The sequence below is a fragment of the Anomaloglossus baeobatrachus genome, chromosome 4 (assembly GCF_048569485.1).
Source record: "Anomaloglossus baeobatrachus isolate aAnoBae1 chromosome 4, aAnoBae1.hap1, whole genome shotgun sequence".
NCBI classification, from domain to species: Eukaryota; Metazoa; Chordata; class Amphibia; order Anura; family Aromobatidae; genus Anomaloglossus; species Anomaloglossus baeobatrachus.
In genome coordinates, this window is record NC_134356.1 from 647962822 (window position 1) to 647972821 (window position 10000).

Here is a 10000-nt window from a genome sequence, read left to right on the forward strand (position 1 = left end):
CATTCCATTCTTTTGCTCAATACTCCATTTGAATTCATATCACAAATCATTTTTACTTTTGACTTTTAACTATTTGGTTTCAAAGGATCCAAAACCCCCTTCCTTTATATCTGACGTTTTTTGGTACTGAGTGGATACAGTTCTGGCTGTCTAGTCAAGATGGAGACAAAATATCTAAAGCATATGCCCCGTGTGAGGATCGAACTCACGACCTTCAGATTATGAGACTGACGCGCTACCTACTGCACTAACGAGGAAAGCTTCTAGCAAGGATGTGCCAAACTTACTTACTCAAAGCAATTAAGTTCTTCTTTTTTCACATTGAGAACGTCTTGCGATAACAACTCTTCCCATATGGTCTAGCGGTTAGGATTCCTGGTTTTCACCCATGCGGCCCGGGTTCGACTCCCGGTATGGGAATGCTGCTTTTTCTGTACTATCTCTGACATTCAAAGGCAGACACTGTTGTTTGCATAAAAAAGCATTCAGGTAAAATTTGCACTTTGCAGCCAAAATTGCAAAACGTTAGGGTCTTGGCACTTCATTTCCAACTCTAGCACAACACATTTATAGGTTTCATAGCTCAAACTATTCTCAACTATCCTTTTTTACTTCAAAATGTCGAGGAACTCAAAAACTCGTATGGCCTGTCCTTTGGCCTCCAATTTCCATTCTAATCTGTAGAATTTAACAACTGAATGGCAAAGTTCTCAAGCTCCCTAGTCAAAGAAAAGGAGTGAACTGTACCCTATCTGAGGGAAAACCTCATAACCATCAGAATAAGCCACTAGCTCCTAACTACTGTTCAAATGAGTCAAGTTTAAACTGTTGAAAGGAAAAAAAAATTTAATCAAAGCAACACTTTTTTTTTTTTTTTTTTTTTTTTTTTTTTTTAACGCCTCTCATTTTTTCTGTGACCCTTTGGGTTATCCCATTTGACCAAGCAACCAGTATTCTTAGTTTACTGGTTCGATTCCTGCTATGGGATTGCCACTTTTTCTGTAATAATTCACGCATTGAAAGGTCGAAAGGTCGACACAAGCCATGAATACAGTCAGTCTAGCTTGGATTTGCTCTTTGCAGCAAAAAATGCTGACCACAATAGATTTTGGACATTCATTCCATTCTTTTGCTCAATACTCCATTTGAATTCATATCACAAATCATTTTTACTTTTGACTTTTAACTATTTGGTTTCAAAGGATCCAAAACCCCCTTCCTTTATATCTGACGTTTTTTGGTACTGAGTGGATACAGTTCTGGCTGTCTAGTCAAGATGGAGACAAAATATCTAAAGCATATGCCCCGTGTGAGGATCGAACTCACGACCTTCAGATTATGAGACTGACGCGCTACCTACTGCACTAACGAGGAAAGCTTCTAGCAAGGATGTGCCAAACTTACTTACTCAAAGCAATTAAGTTCTTCTTTTTTCACATTGAGAACGTCTTGCGATAACAACTCTTCCCATATGGTCTAGCGGTTAGGATTCCTGGTTTTCACCCAGGCGGCCCGGGTTCGACTCCCGGTATGGGAATGCTGCTTTTTCTGTACTATCTCTGACATTCAAAGGCAGACACTGTTGTTTGCATAAAAAAGCATTCAGGTAAAATTTGCACTTTGCAGCCAAAATTGCAAAACGTTAGGGTCTTGGCACTTCATTTCTAACTCTAGCACAACACATTTATAGGTTTCATAGCTCAAACTATTCTCAACTATCCTTTTTTACTTCAAAATGTCGAGGAACTCAAAAACTCGTATGGCCTGTCCTTTGGCCTCCAATTTCCATTCTAATCTGTAGAATTTAACAACTGAATGGCAAAGTTCTCAAGCTCCCTAGTCAAAGAAAAGGAGTGAACTGTACCCTATCTGAGGGAAAACCTCATAACCATCAGAATAAGCCACTAGCTCCTAACTACTGTTCAAATGAGTCAAGTTTAAACTGTTGAAAGGAAAAAAATTTTTAATCAAAGCAACACTCTTTTTTTTTTTTTTTTTTTTTTCTTTTAACGCCTCTCATTTTTTTTGTGACCCTTTGGGTTATCCAATTTGACCAAGCAACCAGTATTCTTAGTTTACTGGTTCGATTCCTGCTATGGGATTGCCACTTTTTCTGTAATAATTCACGCATTGAAAGGTCGAAAGGTCGACACAAGCCATGCATACAGTCAGTCCAGCTTGGATTTGCTCTTTGCAGCAAAAAATGCTGACCACAATAGATTTTGGACATTCATTCCATTCTTTTGCTCAATACTCCATTTGAATTCATATCACAAATCATTTTTACTTTTGACTTTTAACTATTTGGTTTCAAAGGATCCAAAACCCCCTTCCTTTATATCTGACGTTTTTTGGTACTGAGTGGATACAGTTCTGGCTATCTAGTCAAGATGGAGACAAAATATCTAAAGCATAGTGCCCCGTGTGAGGATCGAACTCACGACCTTTAGATTATGAGACTGACGCGGTACCTACTACGCTAACGAGGCAAGCTTCTAGCAAGGATGTGCCAAACTTACTTACTCAAAGCAATTAAGTTCTTCTTTTTTCACATTGAGAACGTCTTGAGAGAACAACTCTTCCCATATGGTCTAGGGGTTAGGATTCCTGGTTTTCACCCAGACGGCCCGGGTTCGACTCCCGGTATGGGAATGCTGCTTTTTCTGTACTATCTCTGACATTCAAAGGCAGACACTGTTGTTTGCATAAAAAAGCATTCAGGTAAAATTTGCACTTTGCAGCCAAAATTGCAAAACGTTAGGGTCTTGGCACTTCATTTCTAACTCTAGCACAACACATTTATAGGTTTCATAGCTCAAACTATTCTCAACTATCCTTTTTTACTTCAAAATGTCGAGGAACTCAACAACTCGTATGGCCTGTCCTTTGGCCTCCAATTTCCATTCTAATCTGTAGAATTTAACAACTGAATGGCAAAGTTCTCAAGCTCCCTAGTCAAAGAAAAGGAGTGAACTGTACCCTATCTGAGGGAAAACCTCATAACCATCAGAATAAGCCACTAGCTCCTAACTACTGTTCAAATGAGTCAAGTTTAAACTGTTGAAAGGAAAAAAAAATTTAATCAAAGCAACACTTTTTTTTTTTTTTTTTTTTTTTTTTTTTTTTTAACGCCTCTCATTTTTTCTGTGACCCTTTGGGTTATCCCATTTGACCAAGCAACCAGTATTCTTAGTTTACTGGTTCGATTCCTGCTATGGGATTGCCACTTTTTCTGTAATAATTCACGCATTGAAAGGTCGAAAGGTCGACACAAGCCATGCATACAGTCAGTCTAGCTTGGATTTGCTCTTTGCAGCAAAAAATGCTGACCACAATAGATTTTGGACATTCATTCCATTCTTTTGCTCAATACTCCATTTGAATTCATATCACAAATCATTTTTACTTTTGACTTTTAACTATTTGGTTTCAAAGGATCCAAAACCCCCTTCCTTTATATCTGACGTTTTTTGGTACTGAGTGGATACAGTTCTGGCTGTCTAGTCAAGATGGAGACAAAATATCTAAAGCATATGCCCCGTGTGAGGATCGAACTCACGACCTTCAGATTATGAGACTGACGCGCTACCTACTGCACTAACGAGGAAAGCTTCTAGCAAGGATGTGCCAAACTTACTTACTCAAAGCAATTAAGTTCTTCTTTTTTCACATTGAGAACGTCTTGCGATAACAACTCTTCCCATATGGTCTAGCGGTTAGGATTCCTGGTTTTCACCCAGGCGGCCCGGGTTCGACTCCCGGTATGGGAATGCTGCTTTTTCTGTACTATCTCTGACATTCAAAGGCAGACACTGTTGTTTGCATAAAAAAGCATTCAGGTAAAATTTGCACTTTGCAGCCAAAATTGCAAAACGTTAGGGTCTTGGCACTTCATTTCTAACTCTAGCACAACACATTTATAGGTTTCATAGCTCAAACTATTCTCAACTATCCTTTTTTACTTCAAAATGTCGAGGAACTCAAAAACTCGTATGGCCTGTCCTTTGGCCTCCAATTTCCATTCTAATCTGTAGAATTTAACAACTGAATGGCAAAGTTCTCAAGCTCCCTAGTCAAAGAAAAGGAGTGAACTGTACCCTATCTGAGGGAAAACCTCATAACCATCAGAATAAGCCACTAGCTCCTAACTACTGTTCAAATGAGTCAAGTTTAAACTGTTGAAAGGAAAAAAAATTTTAATCAAAGCAACACTCTTTTTTTTTTTTTTTTTTTTTTTTCTTTTAACGCCTCTCATTTTTTTTGTGACCCTTTGGGTTATCCAATTTGACCAAGCAACCAGTATTCTTAGTTTACTGGTTCGATTCCTGCTATGGGATTGCCACTTTTTCTGTAATAATTCACGCATTGAAAGGTCGAAAGGTCGACACAAGCCATGCATACAGTCAGTCCAGCTTGGATTTGCTCTTTGCAGCAAAAAATGCTGACCACAATAGATTTTGGACATTCATTCCATTCTTTTGCTCAATACTCCATTTGAATTCATATCACAAATCATTTTTACTTTTGACTTTTAACTATTTGGTTTCAAAGGATCCAAAACCCCCTTCCTTTATATCTGACGTTTTTTGGTACTGAGTGGATACAGTTCTGGCTATCTAGTCAAGATGGAGACAAAATATCTAAAGCATAGTGCCCCGTGTGAGGATCGAACTCACGACCTTCAGATTATGAGACTGACGCGGTACCTACTACGCTAACGAGGCAAGCTTCTAGCAAGGATGTGCCAAACTTACTTACTCAAAGCAATTAAGTTCTTCTTTTTTCACATTGAGAACGTCTTGAGAGAACAACTCTTCCCATATGGTCTAGGGGTTAGGATTCCTGGTTTTCACCCAGACGGCCCGGGTTCGACTCCCGGTATGGGAATGCTGCTTTTTCTGTACTATCTCTGACATTCAAAGGCAGACACTGTTGTTTGCATAAAAAAGCATTCAGGTAAAATTTGCACTTTGCAGCCAAAATTGCAAAACGTTAGGGTCTTGGCACTTCATTTCTAACTCTAGCACAACACATTTATAGGTTTCATAGCTCAAACTATTCTCAACTATCCTTTTTTACTTCAAAATGTCGAGGAACTCAACAACTCGTATGGCCTGTCCTTTGGCCTCCAATTTCCATTCTAATCTGTAGAATTTAACAACTGAATGGCAAAGTTCTCAAGCTCCCTAGTCAAAGAAAAGGAGTGAACTGTACCCTATCTGAGGGAAAACCTCATAACCATCAGAATAAGCCACTAGCTCCTAACTACTGTTCAAATGAGTCAAGTTTAAACTGTTGAAAGGAAAAAAAATTTTAATCAAAGCAACACTCTTTTTTTTTTTTTTTTTTTTTTTTTTTCTTTTAACGCCTCTCATTTTTTTTGTGACCCTTTGGGTTATCCAATTTGACCAAGCAACCAGTATTCTTAGTTTACTGGTTCGATTCCTGCTATGGGATTGCCACTTTTTCTGTAATAATTCACGCATTGAAAGGTCGAAAGGTCGACACAAGCCATGCATACAGTCAGTCCAGCTTGGATTTGCTCTTTGCAGCAAAAAATGCTGACCACAATAGATTTTGGACATTCATTCCATTCTTTTGCTCAATACTCCATTTGAATTCATATCACAAATCATTTTTACTTTTGACTTTTAACTATTTGGTTTCAAAGGATCCAAAACCCCCTTCCTTTATATCTGACGTTTTTTGGTACTGAGTGGATACAGTTCTGGCTATCTAGTCAAGATGGAGACAAAATATCTAAAGCATAGTGCCCCGTGTGAGGATCGAACTCACGACCTTCAGATTATGAGACTGACGCGGTACCTACTACGCTAACGAGGCAAGCTTCTAGCAAGGATGTGCCAAACTTACTTACTCAAAGCAATTAAGTTCTTCTTTTTTCACATTGAGAACGTCTTGAGAGAACAACTCTTCCCATATGGTCTAGGGGTTAGGATTCCTGGTTTTCACCCAGACGGCCCGGGTTCGACTCCCGGTATGGGAATGCTGCTTTTTCTGTACTATCTCTGACATTCAAAGGCAGACACTGTTGTTTGCATAAAAAAGCATTCAGGTAAAATTTGCACTTTGCAGCCAAAATTGCAAAACGTTAGGGTCTTGGCACTTCATTTCTAACTCTAGCACAACACATTTATAGGTTTCATAGCTCAAACTATTCTCAACTATCCTTTTTTACTTCAAAATGTCGAGGAACTCAAAAACTCGTATGGCCTGTCCTTTGGCCTCCAATTTCCATTCTAATCTGTAGAATTTAACAACTGAATGGCAAAGTTCTCAAGCTCCCTAGTCAAAGAAAAGGAGTGAACTGTACCCTATCTGAGGGAAAACCTCATAACCATCAGAATAAGCCACTAGCTCCTAACTACTGTTCAAATGAGTCAAGTTTAAACTGTTGAAAGGAAAAAAAATTTTAATCAAAGCAACACTCTTTTTTTTTTTTTTTTTTTTTTTCTTTTAACGCCTCTCATTTTTTTTGTGACCCTTTGGGTTATCCAATTTGACCAAGCAACCAGTATTCTTAGTTTACTGGTTCGATTCCTGCTATGGGATTGCCACTTTTTCTGTAATAATTCACGCATTGAAAGGTCGAAAGGTCGACACAAGCCATGCATACAGTCAGTCCAGCTTGGATTTGCTCTTTGCAGCAAAAAATGCTGACCACAATAGATTTTGGACATTCATTCCATTCTTTTGCTCAATACTCCATTTGAATTCATATCACAAATCATTTTTACTTTTGACTTTTAACTATTTGGTTTCAAAGGATCCAAAACCCCCTTCCTTTATATCTGACGTTTTTTGGTACTGAGTGGATACAGTTCTGGCTATCTAGTCAAGATGGAGACAAAATATCTAAAGCATAGTGCCCCGTGTGAGGATCGAACTCACGACCTTCAGATTATGAGACTGACGCGGTACCTACTACGCTAACGAGGCAAGCTTCTAGCAAGGATGTGCCAAACTTACTTACTCAAAGCAATTAAGTTCTTCTTTTTTCACATTGAGAACGTCTTGAGAGAACAACTCTTCCCATATGGTCTAGGGGTTAGGATTCCTGGTTTTCACCCAGACGGCCCGGGTTCGACTCCCGGTATGGGAATGCTGCTTTTTCTGTACTATCTCTGACATTCAAAGGCAGACACTGTTGTTTGCATAAAAAAGCATTCAGGTAAAATTTGCACTTTGCAGCCAAAATTGCAAAACGTTAGGGTCTTGGCACTTCATTTCTAACTCTAGCACAACACATTTATAGGTTTCATAGCTCAAACTATTCTCAACTATCCTTTTTTACTTCAAAATGTCGAGGAACTCAACAACTCGTATGGCCTGTCCTTTGGCCTCCAATTTCCATTCTAATCTGTAGAATTTAACAACTGAATGGCAAAGTTCTCAAGCTCCCTAGTCAAAGAAAAGGAGTGAACTGTACCCTATCTGAGGGAAAACCTCATAACCATCAGAATAAGCCACTAGCTCCTAACTACTGTTCAAATGAGTCAAGTTTAAACTGTTGAAAGGAAAAAAAATTTTAATCAAAGCAACACTCTTTTTTTTTTTTTTTTTTTTTTTTTTTCTTTTAACGCCTCTCATTTTTTTTGTGACCCTTTGGGTTATCCAATTTGACCAAGCAACCAGTATTCTTAGTTTACTGGTTCGATTCCTGCTATGGGATTGCCACTTTTTCTGTAATAATTCACGCATTGAAAGGTCGAAAGGTCGACACAAGCCATGCATACAGTCAGTCCAGCTTGGATTTGCTCTTTGCAGCAAAAAATGCTGACCACAATAGATTTTGGACATTCATTCCATTCTTTTGCTCAATACTCCATTTGAATTCATATCACAAATCATTTTTACTTTTGACTTTTAACTATTTGGTTTCAAAGGATCCAAAACCCCCTTCCTTTATATCTGACGTTTTTTGGTACTGAGTGGATACAGTTCTGGCTATCTAGTCAAGATGGAGACAAAATATCTAAAGCATAGTGCCCCGTGTGAGGATCGAACTCACGACCTTCAGATTATGAGACTGACGCGGTACCTACTACGCTAACGAGGCAAGCTTCTAGCAAGGATGTGCCAAACTTACTTACTCAAAGCAATTAAGTTCTTCTTTTTTCACATTGAGAACGTCTTGAGAGAACAACTCTTCCCATATGGTCTAGGGGTTAGGATTCCTGGTTTTCACCCAGACGGCCCGGGTTCGACTCCCGGTATGGGAATGCTGCTTTTTCTGTACTATCTCTGACATTCAAAGGCAGACACTGTTGTTTGCATAAAAAAGCATTCAGGTAAAATTTGCACTTTGCAGCCAAAATTGCAAAACGTTAGGGTCTTGGCACTTCATTTCTAACTCTAGCACAACACATTTATAGGTTTCATAGCTCAAACTATTCTCAACTATCCTTTTTTACTTCAAAATGTCGAGGAACTCAACAACTCGTATGGCCTGTCCTTTGGCCTCCAATTTCCATTCTAATCTGTAGAATTTAACAACTGAATGGCAAAGTTCTCAAGCTCCCTAGTCAAAGAAAAGGAGTGAACTGTACCCTATCTGAGGGAAAACCTCATAACCATCAGAATAAGCCACTAGCTCCTAACTACTGTTCAAATGAGTCAAGTTTAAACTGTTGAAAGGAAAAAAAAATTTAATCAAAGCAACACTTTTTTTTTTTTTTTTTTTTTTTTTTTTTTTAACGCCTCTCATTTTTTCTGTGACCCTTTGGGTTATCCCATTTGACCAAGCAACCAGTATTCTTAGTTTACTGGTTCGATTCCTGCTATGGGATTGCCACTTTTTCTGTAATAATTCACGCATTGAAAGGTCGAAAGGTCGACACAAGCCATGCATACAGTCAGTCTAGCTTGGATTTGCTCTTTGCAGCAAAAAATGCTGACCACAATAGATTTTGGACATTCATTCCATTCTTTTGCTCAATACTCCATTTGAATTCATATCACAAATCATTTTTACTTTTGACTTTTAACTATTTGGTTTCAAAGGATCCAAAACCCCCTTCCTTTATATCTGACGTTTTTTGGTACTGAGTGGATACAGTTCTGGCTGTCTAGTCAAGATGGAGACAAAATATCTAAAGCATATGCCCCGTGTGAGGATCGAACTCACGACCTTCAGATTATGAGACTGACGCGCTACCTACTGCACTAACGAGGAAAGCTTCTAGCAAGGATGTGCCAAACTTACTTACTCAAAGCAATTAAGTTCTTCTTTTTTCACATTGAGAACGTCTTGCGATAACAACTCTTCCCATATGGTCTAGCGGTTAGGATTCCTGGTTTTCACCCATGCGGCCCGGGTTCGACTCCCGGTATGGGAATGCTGCTTTTTCTGTACTATCTCTGACATTCAAAGGCAGACACTGTTGTTTGCATAAAAAAGCATTCAGGTAAAATTTGCACTTTGCAGCCAAAATTGCAAAACGTTAGGGTCTTGGCACTTCATTTCCAACTCTAGCACAACACATTTATAGGTTTCATAGCTCAAACTATTCTCAACTATCCTTTTTTACTTCAAAATGTCGAGGAACTCAAAAACTCGTATGGCCTGTCCTTTGGCCTCCAATTTCCATTCTAATCTGTAGAATTTAACAACTGAATGGCTAAGTTCTCAAGCTCCCTAGTCAAAGAAAAGGAGTGAACTGTACCCTATCTGACGGAAAACCTCATAACCATCAGAATAAGCCACTAGCTCCTAACTACTGTTCAAATGAGTCAAGTTTAAACTGTTGAAAGGAAAAAAAAATTTAATCAAAGCAACACTTTTTTTTTTTTTTTTTTTTAACGCCTCTCATTTTTTCTGTGACCCTTTGGGTTATCCCATTTGACCAAGCAACCAGTATTCTTAGTTTACTGGTTCGATTCCTGCTATGGGATTGCCACTTTTTCTGTAATAATTCACGCATTGAAAGGTCGAAAGGTCGACACAAGCCATGCATACAGTCAGTCTAGCTTGGATTTG

General features: G+C 38.7%; 2 non-coding genes across 2 annotated transcripts; both read left to right on the forward strand.

The window, feature by feature from the left end:
* Window positions 1-1465: 1465 nt before the first annotated feature.
* TRNAE-UUC (transfer RNA glutamic acid (anticodon UUC)) lies at window positions 1466-1537 on the forward strand. Its single transcript has one exon. It is a non-coding gene; the product is annotated as a tRNA-Glu (tRNA).
* A 2161-nt stretch (window positions 1538-3698) lies between these two features.
* On the forward strand, window positions 3699-3770 carry TRNAE-UUC (transfer RNA glutamic acid (anticodon UUC)). Its single transcript has one exon. It is a non-coding gene; the product is annotated as a tRNA-Glu (tRNA).
* The last annotated feature ends 6230 nt before the right edge of the window (window positions 3771-10000 follow it).